Source organism: Gavia stellata, chromosome 1 (genome assembly GCF_030936135.1).
Source record: "Gavia stellata isolate bGavSte3 chromosome 1, bGavSte3.hap2, whole genome shotgun sequence".
In the NCBI taxonomy this organism is placed as follows: domain Eukaryota; kingdom Metazoa; phylum Chordata; class Aves; order Gaviiformes; family Gaviidae; genus Gavia; species Gavia stellata.
In genome coordinates this window covers 11,497,183-11,510,514 of record NC_082594.1, presented here as the reverse complement: position 1 = coordinate 11,510,514, position 13,332 = coordinate 11,497,183, and the positions used below count along the sequence as shown (strand labels likewise).

At 40.4% G+C, this 13,332-nt stretch overlaps 1 protein-coding gene across 1 annotated transcript in view; it reads right to left on the bottom strand.

The window, feature by feature from the left end:
- The window catches only part of MTNR1B (melatonin receptor 1B), a 33,394-nt gene that overhangs the window by 1,044 nt on the left and 19,018 nt on the right, over window positions 1–13,332 (bottom strand). The gene's annotated exons all lie outside the window — the stretch shown is intronic.

Sequence of the window (13,332 nt, the reverse complement as noted above, 5' to 3'; positions counted from 1 at the left end):
TTAGAACACCACAGAAATAACTGCATCAACATGATGTTTCAGATCTGTTGGTGTCTTGATTATACCCTCCTTTCTATTTTAATCTTTAATAAACATAATCATCAGCGAGCCATTACATAAGCATGTGTTGAGTTGTTTCAGTGTAGCTAACTGCACAGCTGGATCGAATAAGGCGAAAAAGAAAAAAAGTCAGAATTGGGCCAGGTAGGTAGGCTATTATGCCATTCTAACCTACCCCTGGAATACAACAGGCTTGACAGGTATCAAGTGAAGGAATATGCAAGGACTACGTCTGTAGGGATTAGAAGGATGTGTTGGTTTATGTCTAAATTGCTACACAATAATCTGTAGTATAGATATTTTCTGCATGAATAGCCTACCCATACGGCAGTTATTTTCCCATTGGATTGACTAAGAGAGAGTGAATTGCCTTCACCACCCTCTGTAGAAAGGCATATTTAATTATACAAAGGAAAAATGCACGAATGCAAGAGAAAATATTCAAATTAATGGGAGGAGCTTTTAGATACTTTTCTGCTGATGATGTTTAAAGAAGATTTAGTGATATGGTTGAGATATTGCCTCACTTTAAACAGTGTCCTTTTCATCAGTTTGAAATTTCTGGACATTGCATCTGAGGATACTTCAATAAAATAGTGAGATAGTAAACCATATTCCTGAAAAATGAGATTCTTACATTGGTAAGTAGTGCCTTCCTCGCTTTTTAAGAAAAATGTGAAATCATTCCCTAGGAACTCCCCAGGAGACAGACATTAAAGGTATTAACTTTAGATTGTTGGCATTTAGGTAGCATAAGACACATTTCTGGTTTGCATACTAACTTTTTTGCTTTAAGTCATTCACAGCGTGAACAGATGTGCAAAAGATGCAAATAGCTTTTAAAATTGTATGTAGAATGCAATTATTTTTTGAAAGAACAGTTAGATGCTCAGTCCTACAAATTCTGAGCTTTCTAGTCCTCATCTATGAAAGCAGTTCTCCATTTAATTTTAAGCACAGAAATAATGCTGTGGATAAGGACATCATTAACTGGGAGCCAGAAACCCAACAACCCTGTAGGATTAAACTGTTTGCTCCACCTGCTCTGTATGTGTATCTCACTTAACCTGAATTGAGGAATGGGACTACCTCTTTCTCTCAGGGGAAGACCATGCTCATCAGAATTTGCACAACAGCTAGTGAGCTTAACAGAAACCAGGATTATCCATCTGTAGCTACAGAAATATGGCTCATCTCAAGAGTGGTGTACAACTTATTTTACATGCTTCCTTGTTATATATTTAGCAGTCTGTCTCACACTCTCTTTATACTTCAAAGGCCACACAAGCATTATCGTAACTGCAGTTGACTGTAAGGCAATTCCATGTTATTTATCTTAGAAGTAGGATGTAAAACCAATAGCACCATTGGTTTTTGTGTCCTCCCAAGTCACAGTCACTCCCTGCTTTAAGGTTGAGGGGGTCTATTTAAGTATGTTGTTGGACCTGCATAAGGAGACATTTTGTGCTGCCTTTATATGTGCTATACTGAATAAATTCAGTAATGTCATGCTGTTGTGAAAAAAATCAAACATAATTTTCATATGCATAACCAGAACTCTTTGAAAACACATAAAATAATTTTTCTGTCTTACTCAGGATTGCTAAGGCATTAGAAGAATGTCTCCAGTTTAGGGCTTCACACTTCAAGAAAGAAGTAAACCCTAAATAGAGTTAATCTAGAGAAACACAAGTATCTACTAGTTTTACAACTTGTGATGAAAGATTGAACAAACTAGGGAAAGGATTGAGGGGGACATGATAACCTCAAATAAGTGAAGCAAGAAGGATATAATCCATTCCCGTGACTGTGGTGAACACAAACAAGCTTCAGTCACAACAAGGATGTTTCAGATTAGACATTGAGAAAAACATTTTAATGGCAAGAAGAAGGACGTACTGGAACATCTTGCTTTGAGTCTGCCATTGGAGGTTGAAGAAAAAGTTAAATAAACATTTGTCAGTACTGGCCTAGATACAGTTTATCCCTGTTTTGAGCATAGGATGAATGAGATTACTTTGAAGGCCTTTTCTAGCCATACAATAAGTAGGATAAAAGACAAGACTAACAAAGGAGCAGGGGTGTCTTTATCAGAATGTATTTACATCATGGCAACAAGAATTTCTCTTATGTTTTTTCATCACTGACATTAGAAGACAGAGAAGTCAGGAGAAAGAAAGAATACTTTTTTCTGGTTTATAATGCCTTTTGGAGAAAGACAGAGTTTAGTCCAGGTTGTGTGTTAAGATTAAGCTAATCTCTAAGGCCTCCCAGCATCAGTTTATACCTAAAAAGTAACTGTTCAGTTGAAAACAAGTGGCCATTCAGCTCTTTCAATCATATTTGGAAATTTACTGCAAAGTACATTTGGCAAGAGAATTTAAAAATTGTGTGAGTAATTTAGGACTTCTTGAAAATTCTGTCTGCAATGAATAAGGACAGTTAGCAATGAACTTGTCAAAAACATAATATACCACTTTACAACACAGAAGAAAAATGGTGCAATATCTATAAAGGCCTCAAGTGATTTGTCACTTTTATGGCTGTTTACAGGGTTGGGTGTTCACACTGTGCACTGCAAAGTAAGGTCCAATGTTTTTTTCTTTCTATTTGGCTGGCTGCGGGATGAAGTTTAATATTATATTACTGCAATGAATAATCTACAAAAGTAGAGAGAAACTTTTCTAATTCATAAAAAGTACATAATCAACATTTTGAGAAATCAAAGATCTTAGATGTCTTTTAAGTGCTTGGAGAAAATAAATGTTCCTTGATACACCTAAGACACAGCATTTGGAGTGGCTATAATTACATTAATAAGATAATCAAAGAGGTAACTTGTTGCTATCTGTAAGAAAATAGAAACCACAGAAAGTTCATCTAGTTAGAATTATTATCATTATTTCCATAATTTACCCAATGGACTTTGTTCCTAGATTTCAGTTTCATCAGACAGAAGATTATATTCATTTATAAGAAACACTTTTGCTCACTGGAATGGAAAGACTCCTTAATGACAAGCGGTAGCCACTAAAAGCCAAATATCTAGCCAGGAACTCAAAAAGATACACATCTGCACTATTTTAAACATTGATAGTAGCGTGCATAGAAAAGAAAGTAAATTCCAATATTGACTTTGCGTGCAACAGAACTAGATTGATATTTCATGAGGCATTCTTGCATATTGGTTTGTTACCCCCATTAACAGCAAAAAGGGAACTTTCACAGCTTCTTACAATCTTGATATGACTTGATATTGTAAGAATGTAGTACAAATAAAACTTTTTGGTAAGGTCAGGACTTGTAGTGGCTAAGCATCTGCCTTCTGAAAAGACAGTTGAGTTCTAATATCTCTACAAAAACCAGAAGCAATTACAATCACCAACCATTTTTTAAAGGTTTTGCCTCTTTCTTTGGTATCAAACTGGCTAAAATGATTAACTATATATCATGGTGGTTTATTTTTTATGGGATGGTGTTTTGGTTGTTACACATTTGTTTAACAAGTTGTTATACATCGCATACAGACATCACCCTCTTAGCTTTATTTCCCCTTGGCTATAGTCATTCTCATCCTTGTGTACTGCTCTTCTGCATCCATTACTCTTGTCTTCTTTAGTATTCAAAGGGTTGCTTCAAGACAGGAAAATTGTTTCTATGCAGCTTATTGTGCAGACTGTTGCATTTTCCTCTGCCTCCTCCTCTCCTACTGTCAAACTTGGGTCGCTGTGTATCAACATATGTAAGGAGTAGGGACAGGCAAGGCAGAAGGTGAATGAATATGACTATAATGTATTGGCAGATTTTTTAAATACCAAAGATTGATGACTCAGGATAGTTTTTTTATTCTTCCATTGCCATATCCTAACCTTAAGGGAAAACTCGGAGTCACTCTTGCAGATTTCTTTCTTCATTATGTCTTCAGTTGGAATGTAAGTGGGAAAGCTCTTTGTTTGGGCTTAAGGCTTAAAACCCCCTCTAATAATCAGTACTATGTTTATAATTAAATAGCCTTTTATACTGGCTGAGAATGATAAGAACTAGAATTTTTCTATGATACCACTCTGACAACTACCTGTAGTTATTTATCTATACTAAAGGAAGAGGAGCAAGATCTTGTCTTTAATGAAGTAAATAAGAGTCTTACCATTCTATAAAATTAATCCAAGCATTCTTCTGCAGAGTTCACAGAAGAATTCATCCTCAAGAATTTGAACTGATAGACTAGGTCACTCTTCAGCCCCCTTTTTTATTCCTCTGCCAGACTCCTGTAGCCCCTGTACTCAAAATGAACTTAAAAATGAGAGCTCTGGAAGGATTCCAATAGTTTTCTTGTTGTGGTCGATGTGTATAGACAGAATCTGCGCTCAGTTTCTAGACAGCCTTATAGTCAAAGACACAAGATATCACTTCAGGGATGCATGGTGCCATCCATTCTGTAAGTTACTTTGATATAAACACTAAGCATACAAAATACTTTTTTTTTTCTAGTTTTTAAAATGTTTACAAAATACACAAGGTGAGTCTAATCTTTTAGTTCTTTCCTGTAAGTCATTAAAGGAAAAAAAGTTGTACAGTCTTGATCATAATTCCAAATTTCTGCAAGTGATATGCCACTTGCATACAAAATCCTTCCTCAGCTGTGATATCACCTCTTTCTAATAAAGGTAACCTTGATCCTGATACTAGGCTTGATATGGAAGTTGCTGGTGGCTTATAATTTTTGTTTCTGACTACCAGCAATTTGTGGAAACAAAATGGTATTTTTTTAGTTTTAATCTTAATGTTAATGCCTTTAATTATATTGTATTATATTATATTGTATTGTATTGTATTATATTATATTATATTATATTATATTATATTATATTATATATTATATATTATATTATATTATATTATATTATATTATATTATATTATATTGGTGTAAATTACTTGCCTTTTAGGCCTCTTTAATGACTGCTGAAGTTAATGGGAGAATTGCCATAGACTTAAAGGAGACTTTAATCAGATATAAGAAGATAAAGACCTCTTACTAACAAGAAATTCTGAAAGCATTTGGTCCATATTACAAGAGCAACAACAATGAAAAAAATAAAACACTTGAATTATATTTGGATGTAAAAGAACAAAAATCAAGCCTAAATTCCTTTCGTAGTTCCTACAAATTTTAAAAGAGCAGATCTTACCTTGAGACAAAGAGAAATAGCAGTGCATTAATCCCAAGGCATGTTAGCCAAGATTCACTACAGCACGTGGCTTATTGGATCTATTGTTTGAGTCTAGACCAACGTGGAGATTGAAGTGGCATATATAACAGCTTGAAGAAAGCAATGAATCCTTCAGTCAGGAAGGTTGTCCCTCTTTAATATCCCCTTGTCTATGATTACTAATTACTAATAGAATCTATGCAACTATGATGTATTGTCTTGAACCTTCTTGTGCAACGTCACCTTTTGAGAATCAGGCCCAAATATAATTTCCAGACTCTACTGAATCCTCATTAGAGTGAGTCTCATGGTCTAGACCAGATAAAACAGGAGCATACTCAACTAACAGCAAATTATTATAAAACTGACTTCACATCTCTATGTCTCCATTCCTGGTTGCATAAGAATAACCCTGAAACCGAAACTACGGCCCAATTTGCTCAGCCAAACCATGTAAGCGCAAATTCTTCTTAGCGCCAGCCTGAGTGCAAACCTGAGCAAGGTGTGAGTGGTCTTCCAGATCAGAGTTAAGGATTTTGGCAAAACAGATGATTACTGTGATGGAACTGTATAGCTGGTCCCACTCCTGGAGCTTCTTCATTTTATGTATGTCCATGTACACATGGATACTTACTATTTCTTCAGCTGATTATCTTTCCCAAAATTTCAATTTTTGGCATATTTTATGAAAGAGTTACGTAATAAGATAGAAGGTTGTGCCTTCAGAGCCAGGACTTCTGCTAAACTTTCAGGTGGTGGCTTTTAAATAGAAGCCCTGGCCACTTTATAGCTGGTTCTTGATGCTGCCATGACACCTACCTTTTCTGACCTAGCATATTTTCCCCTGGGCTGCAGTTCCTATAATTCTTACAGTTTATTTCAGGCTTCTTTGTAGGGGTTCTTCCTAAGGTTTGCTCTTTGATGTGGAAAGAAAAACATGACTGTTGAGGGACTGAAGAACTGGCACCAGGCAGGCAGGCAGAACTAAGGACTGCGTAGGTTTTTGTTCTCTTCCCAGAGTGGCTCAGTGTATTTGGCTCAGATGGCATGCAGGGAGATGTTAGCGGCTCCTGGAGAAAGGCTGAGGCTTCTTACATCCTCATTACTAATTTTTGCCTCTAGTTTTGGCTTCTTTGAGTAGTAATTTGTTACGCTATTTAAGCTCTTGTAGTTCTTGAGTTTTTGTTTAAATAGGTAACTTTTAAATCTGTTTAAAATCGCCTGTGTCAACCCTTTTTTTCCTCACAATCCATCAGAAAAAATAAAATCTGCTAGTCTAATTCAGATGAAACTCCATTCATGTCAGCAGGAATGGAACCACCAGAAGTGGACATGGGCAGCAGGTGGAGCAGAGAATTAAGTCTTTCACACACTGATACTTGAATTCCTTGTGACACTATAAGAAAAGACCTAGGGTAATCTTTGATTTACTGAGACATGTTAATCTAGTATAATGTTCAACAGTGTGTTACTAACAGAAGGTTTAACATAATGCTCCAAACAAGTGCCAGATGGGTTTTTGTTTTCTTTGAATATGACAGTTTAAAAGTGCTGATACGCTCCTTTGTAGTGATGTTTCATGATTTCAGATATTAGTGGGATATACTGCAGACTTTGATGTAATGGAAGGGCAATATATTTTCACTAGAGCCCCAGTATTTTAGAGACTTTTGCATAAAATGTAATATACACAATGAATCAAGGCTGGTCTTTGATCTACGTAACGTTCAGGTTATTTCTTTTTAGGAAACATATATTCTATGAAACTGTTTAAAATATTTGGTGAGTATAATTATCCTATGATATGTATAAGGAAAATTCTCTACCATCACTGGGATTAGAATCATAGAATCACAGAACCATTTAGGTTGAAAAGGACCTTTAAGATTGAGTCCAGCCCTTAACCTCACACTGCCAAGTCCACCACTAAACCATGTCCCTAAGCACCACATCTACATGTATTTTAAATACCTCCAGGGATGGTGACTCAACCACCTCCCTGGGCAGCCTGTTCCAATGGCTGACAACCCTTTCAGTGAAGAAATTTTTCCTAATATCCAGCCTAAACCTCCCCTGGCACAAGTTGAGGCCATTTCCTCTTGTCCTGTCACTTGTCACTTGGGAGAAGTGACCAACACCCACCTCTCTGCAACCCCCTTTCAGGTAATTGTAGAGAGCGATAAGGTCTCCCCTCAGCCTCCTCTTCTCCAGACTGAACAACCCCAGTTCCCTCAGCCGCTCCTCATCAGACTTGTGCTCCAGACCCCTCACCAGCTTCGTCGCCCTTCTCTGGACACACTCCAGCACCTCAATGTCCTTCTTGTAGGGAGGGGCCCAAAACTGAACACAGCATTCACAGAATCACAGAATCACAGAATCACTACGGTTGGAAAAGACCTGTAAGATCATCAAGTCCAACCTGGGGGGAAAAAAAAAAAAAAAAAAAAAAAAAAAAAACCCACAAAAAACAACAACAACAACAACAAAAAACCCACAAACCACCCACGCAAGCCAACCACCACACAACAACAACAAGGCACAACACACCAAAAACCAACCCACCCAACACCACACAGCACCATGTCCATCAAGCTACATCCCACAATGCCACATCCACACGCTCCTTGAATACCTCCAGGGAGGGTGACTCTACCACCTCCCTGGGCAGCCTATTCCAATGTTTCACTACTCTCTCGGTAAAGAACTTTTTCCTAATATCTAGCCTGAACCTCCCCTGGCGCAACTTGAGGCCATTTCCTCTAGTCCTGTCACTTGTCACTTGGGAGAAGAGACCAACACCCACCTCTCTGCAACCCCCTTTCAGGTAGTTGTAGAGAGCGATGAGGTCTCCCCTCAGCCGCCTCTTCTCCAGGCTAAACAACCCCAGTTCCCTCAGCCGCTCCTCATCAGACTTGTGCTCCAGACCCCTCACCAGCTTCGTCGCCCTTCTCTGGACACACTCCAGCACCTCAATGTCTTTCTTGTAGTGAGGGGCCCAAAACTGAACACAGGATTCGAGGTGCGGCCTCACCAGCGCCGAGTACAGAGGCATGATCACCTCCCTGCTCCTGCTGGCCACACCATTTCTGATACAAGCCAGGATGCCGTTGGCCTTCTTGGCCACCTGGGCACACTGCTGGCTCATCTACAGCCGGCTGTCAATCAACACCCCCAGGTCCTTTTCTGCAGGGCAGCTTTCCAGCCACTCGTCCCCAAGCCTGTAGCGTTGCATGGGGTTGTTGTGACCCAAGTGCAGGACCCAGCACTTGGCCTTGTTGAACCTCATACAATTGGCCTCGGCCCATTGATCCAGCCTGTCCAGATCCCTCTGCAGAGCCTTCCAACCCTCCAGCAGATCAACACTCCCGCCCAACTTGGTGTCATCTGCAAACTTGCTGAGGGAGCACTCCATCTCCTCATCCAGATCATCAATAAATATATTAAACAAGACTGGCCCCAAAACTGAGCCCTGGGGAACACCACTTGTGACTGGCCACCAACTGGATTTAACTCCATTCACCACAACCCTTTGGGTCCGGCCATCCAGCCAGTTTTCTACCCAGCAAAGAGTTCACCCGTCCAAGCCATGAGCAGCCAGTTTCTCCAGGAGGACGCTGTGGGAAGTGGTGAAAAAGGCTTTACTAAAGTCGAGGTAGATGATATCCACAGCCTTTCCCTTATCCACTAAGCAGGTCACCTTGTCACAGAACGAGATCAGGTTGGTCAAGCAGGACCTGCCTTTCATAAACCCATGCTGACTGGGCCTGATCACCTGGCTGTCCTGTATGTGCCACATGATGGCACTCAAGATGATCTGCTCCATAACCTTCCTTGGCACTGAGGTCAGGCTGACAGGCCTGTAGTTCCCCACATCCTCTTTCCGGCCTGTCTTGTAGATGGACGTCACATTTGGTAACTTCCAGTCAACAGGGACCTCCTTGGTTAGCCAGGACTGCTGGTAGATGATGGAAAGTGGCTTAGAACACTTCCGCCAGCTCCCTCAGTACCCTTGGGTGGATCCCATCTGGTCCCATAGACTTGTGTCTGTCTAAGTGGTGTAGCAGGTCGCTAACCATTTCCCCTTGGATTGTGGGGGCTTCATTCTGCTCCCTGTCCCTGTCTTCCAGCTCAGGGGGCTGGGTACCCAGAGAACAACTGGTCTTACTATGCAAGACTGAGGCAAAGAAAGCATTAAGTACCTCAGCCTTTTCCTCATCCTTTGTCGCTATGTTTCCCCCCGCATCCAATAAAGGATGGAGATTCTCCTTAGCCCTCCTTTTGTTGTTAATGTATTTACAGAAGCATTTTTTTATTGCCTTTTACAGCAGTAGCCAGATTAAGTTCTAGTTGGGCTTTGGCCCTTCTAATTTTCTCCCTGCATAACATCACAGCATCCTTGTAGTCCTCCTGAGTTGCCTGCCCCTTCTTCTAAAGGTCATAAACTCTCTTTTTTGTCTTGAGTTCCAGCCAAAGCTCTCTGTTCAGCCAGGCCGGTCTTCTCCCCCGCCAGCTCGTCTTTTGGCACATGGGGACGGCCTGATCCTGTGCCTTTAACAGTTCCTTCTTGAAGAATGTCCAGCCTTCCTGGACTCCTTTGCACTTCAGGACTGTACTATATGCAGAGCAGAAGGGGAGTATTTACTGTGGCAGTTATCCTTTTATTGTGCAGCTACCCAAAGGCTTTGGGAGAGCTTTCTGTTCAGAAGAAATTCAGGCCTAGACACCCTGAAAGTTAGATGCCTGTGTTTTCACAGAAAAGTCTGGAATCCAGACTAAATAGGGTTTAAACCTTACTCATCCACTTTCTGGATGAGAGCACTACGCTGTTATGTAGAAGATGAAATGAGGAACTTTTTGTTTTAAGATGAAACAATACAAACACCCCCCTGTGGGATAGTTTAGTGGAGAATGCTCTGTACACCCCTTTTTCAAGCTGCGCAGCAATGCAAAGAATGCAGGATTCACAGGAATGTAAAAAGGAGCTTGAGATTGTGATGTAGTGACTTCCAGACTTCTGGATTGGGACACACTTGTGTTCTTGGCCCTACATCTGCAACTACGACTTGGTGCTGGAAGCTACATTTGCAGGAGCTGAATTTTAGGCTTATAAGCCATAGCTCTTGGGTGTCAACAGAGTCTTGATGAAAAGAGGCACCTAAGTTGCACTGTTGATTAATATCATTTTGAGATCATGATTTTGGCAAGCCTGGCAGCTAGGTATGAATATAAACCAGTGAGCAGAGCCTCCGGTTTTTCTGAGTGCTCAGGCTTCTTCCTGTGGTTAAATATGGGAGCACCGGTACTTGCTGTGAGTTTGCTGCCATGAGTTTCATAATAGACTGCAGGTGCAAAAAAATATTTCTAGTGCTGTGCTGTTAAAAACTTAGTGAAGGCTTGAGATTTGTAACCCCTAGGTGTATAATTTTGCTCGGCTGTGGCTTCCTCTGGTGCGAGTAGGGACAGTGGTGACTCTCTATTGCCACCTACTGCAACAGCCACACAGAGACAATACATCGCACCGTCTAGCAGGGCAGAAGGCAAAAGCAAGAGGTCGGTTCTTCCAAAGCAAAAGTCTGATTGCTAATCAGATAGTATGCTCATGGAGCGATAAATGCTTTTCTGGGCTCCTGATACGTTCTGAGATTGCGGGAACTTTCCTGGTACTGTGTGTTTTCAGAGAAAAAAGGGGAAGCTGAAGAGGCAAGACAGGCTCTTCTAGAGAATTCATTATTGCCTAGTGGTTAGGACACTTCCATGGTAGAAGAGCCTTTCTTTGGAAAAGGACTTGAGCCTAAGTCTCCCACAGTCGCAAGCAAGTGCCCTACTAACCAGCCCTGTTGCCCTTCTGGGGTTAGCCTGCTCGTCTCTTTCTAGGTTACATTCAAGAATTTCACCCTAGAACCAGAATACACAGGTTATCACTTATATTGTAGAGTACTCTTCATCAGTATGTTTCAAAGAAAAAAAAAAAAAATCCTTCTCATGATTTAACAGGTGGGAAACTGAGATAGACAGGTGCAGGGGCTGTCCCAAGACACAGATTAGGAAGAACTCTTTAGGTTCATGAGCCTTGCTCTTCTCTATTAGGCAATACCACCTCTATTAGGCACAGTCTGGAAAAAATGACAGCGCCTGTCCCACTCACTGCTCCAAAATGACACCATAGTGGCATCCTGGTACTGACGGTTGGAGCCAGGAGAAGAGCTAGAGCTATTAAGTGAAGCTAGTCAGATTTAAAGCAAACAAAAGGGGGTGGTTGCTGCGATAGGTAGTAAACCTGTAGAACTCCCTAATAGGTCCTGCAGATGTAAAAATTTTACCTGTATTCGAGGGAAGGCTGGAAAAGCGCTTGAGAGAGACGTCAGTTGAAGGTTACTAAACAGATATAACATACTAGGTTCAGGAAATCCTCTGTGCTAGAAGGAATCACAAGTTGAGAGAATACAGGAGAAGTATCACATACGGTTGCTCTGTTCTCTATTTTTTCCGGAGTGCCTGCTTACATCTAGAGTTAAAGACAGAGTATGAGGCTAGCTATGCCCTTGGTCTGTACACCAATGCAACTTCTTTTATGATGAGGACAGCAGGTTCCAGTGACACCATTCAGAAGTGCAGCTCCTTCCCAGGCTCCCCTGCTGTGCTGATCTGAGTGCTACGATGCGACATTCTCATTAAGGTCCTTGCCAGACACTCCTCTACACAACCAGCCCAGTTTTGTTGACAAAATGTTTGAAGGGACAAAACCTTGTTCTGTATGTCTAGCCACCTGCAACTGAGCTGTGCTTTGCAGCAGGCGCAGGAGTGAAGATCCCGTATACCACTGCCCTCGCACTGAAGTCAGGATCTTGCCTTCAGGGTAGTCTAGGATGGCAAAAGGCCCCTGTTGCTGCTGAAAGAATGTCTCTACTAGGGTAGTATTGCTTTTCATGCAGGGAATGGAGCCAAGACATTTACTCTGAGTGCTTACAACTGTGGGTACCAGTGATCGCCCAGCTACAAAACCTCCAGTTGCTGAGCACAATTACCGAATAGCAAGAAAACCAGACTGTTTTTCAATAATTCATGAAACAAGTTGTGTTTCTTGTATCTGTCAGTACATATCAGCTTAATTTTCTTCACTTGAAGTAATCACAGCTGTTGATTGCTTCAAACAAGGAAGAATAGGAAACCTACACGAACAACTCCAAGTATGAAAACTCATTTACTGCTGACAAAGGGGCTAATCTGAAAAGCTGTAGAACACAACAGGTGCAATCTAGTTAGACCCTTTAAATAGCTAGGCAACCTATTATTGTTAATAACATATTTTTTTTCAGTCTCCCAGCACGATATTACATCTCATAGGAAAAAAGTGAAATATGTAGCATTTTGTAGGATGTTATTTTGTTTTTTAAAAAAAAAAAAAGAAAAACTAAAACTTGGTTCAGATCAACCATAAAAGACTGAACTGTGGAGGCAAACAGAGTAAGGACATTTCACTGCTAAAAACTCTGGACAACACTTTATTGTGTCCTGGCAGATATTAATTTATATTGTGTGAAAGGCTAGCTCATCTTCTCTTACCTTCACTATTGCCTTCTCCTACCTTCATCTTTGCTACTGTCTTTAGCCTGAATTTGTGTCAAAGGAAATTATGCTGGCTTCTTTTCTCTCTTACAGCAACAAAACAGCATTCAAGTCCTTAGAATAACTTATCTTCCACCTTCTTTTAGAAAGGAGGACAGGAAATTGAAGAATGGCAATAATTTTGTGCAAACAAAACCCATGTTTTGTTTTGTTAAGCTGGTTGGTTTGTGGGGTTATTTTAATATTTACTAGCAGATTAGTTGAATTTAAAAAAAACAAACAACAAACCCCAGAACATAAACTAATTTTTTTTTTTTTAAATATAAGGCTCGAGATATTACAAAAGATATTCAAAATATCCAGCAGATATATCAAGTGAATAAAATTGGGACTATTGCAGGCTATGGGACATACTCAGCACCAGTTAGCCAAGGGATTTGGTTAGCTATAAGGCGCTTCTTGTAGCTTTGCCCTGTAGACCCATTTAAACAGGC